This window comes from Mandrillus leucophaeus, unplaced genomic scaffold (assembly GCF_000951045.1).
Source record: "Mandrillus leucophaeus isolate KB7577 unplaced genomic scaffold, Mleu.le_1.0 Scaffold747, whole genome shotgun sequence".
Taxonomy (NCBI): Eukaryota; Metazoa; Chordata; class Mammalia; order Primates; family Cercopithecidae; genus Mandrillus; species Mandrillus leucophaeus.
In genome coordinates, this window is record NW_012108108.1 from 991,528 (window position 1) to 992,850 (window position 1,323).

The window sequence follows — 1,323 nt, forward strand, 5'->3', positions numbered from 1 at the left end:
CTCCAGCCTGGGTGACAGGGCAAGACTCTATCTTAAAAAAAAAAAAAAAAAATTGAACCGCTACTGGAAAGTGTTAAATGTTTTAATAAATACTAATAATTTATATTTTAATGCTGTGATAAATTATATTTTAATATAATTAGCTTCTTTGTAATCCTATTATTGTATTTTATACATTTTAAAACATTATACTCAGAAGTGGTCCATTCATCAGATTTTCAAAGGGGTCCATGGCACAAAGTCAAAAGCCATTGATCTATATAAAAGATATTGAAGAACAAGGGCAGGAGTAGGAGAGAAGGAAGACAGTGAGCCCAGTGCTATTTCTTATAAGATGTTTTAAATTGCATATTGTCTTATTTATTTATATAAAAGGAATAATTAATAAACAAATATGTTTTCTGTTAGGAAATATTTTCATAACAGGAAAAACTGATTAACAGATTATGGAGTTTCCTTTCTTCATTCTGTTCTTTTCTTCTTATTATTATACTTTAAGCTCTGGGTACATGTGCACAATATGCAGGTTTGATATCTAGGTATACACGTGCCATGTTGGTTTGCTGTACCCATCCACTCATCATTTGTATTAGGTATTTCTCCAAATCCTATCCCTCCCCCAGCCCTCCAGCCCCTGACAGGCCCTGGTGTGTGATGTTCCCTGCCCTGTGTCCAAATGTTCTCATTGTTTTATTTCCACCTATGAGTGAGAACATGCGGTGTTTGGTTTTCTGTCCTTGTGACAGTTTGCTGAGAATGACAGTTTTCAACTTCATCCATGTCCCTGCAAAGAACATGAAGTCATCCTTTTTTATGGCTGCAGAGTATTCTATGGTGTATATGTGCCACATTTTCTTAATCCAGTCTATCAATAATGGACATTTGGCTTGGTTCCAAGTCTTTGCTATCATGAATAGTGCCACAATAAATACATGTGTGCGTGTGTCTTTATAGTAGCATTATTTATAATCCTTTGGGTATATACCCAGTAATGGGATTGCTGGGTCAAATGGTATTTCTAGTTCTAGATCTTTAAGGAATCGCCACACTGTCTTCCACAATGGTTGAACTAATTTACACTCCCACCAACAATGTAAGAGCCTTCCTATTTCTCCCCATCCTCTCCAGCACCTGTTGTTTCCTGACTTTTTAATGATTGCCATTCTAACTGGCATGAGATGGCATCTCATTGAGGTTTTGATTTGCATTTCTCTGATGACCAGTGATGATGAGCATTTTTTCATGTGTCTGTTGGCTGCATAGATGTCTTCTTTTGAGAAGTGTCTGTTCATATCCTTTGCCCACTTTTTGATGGGGTTGTTT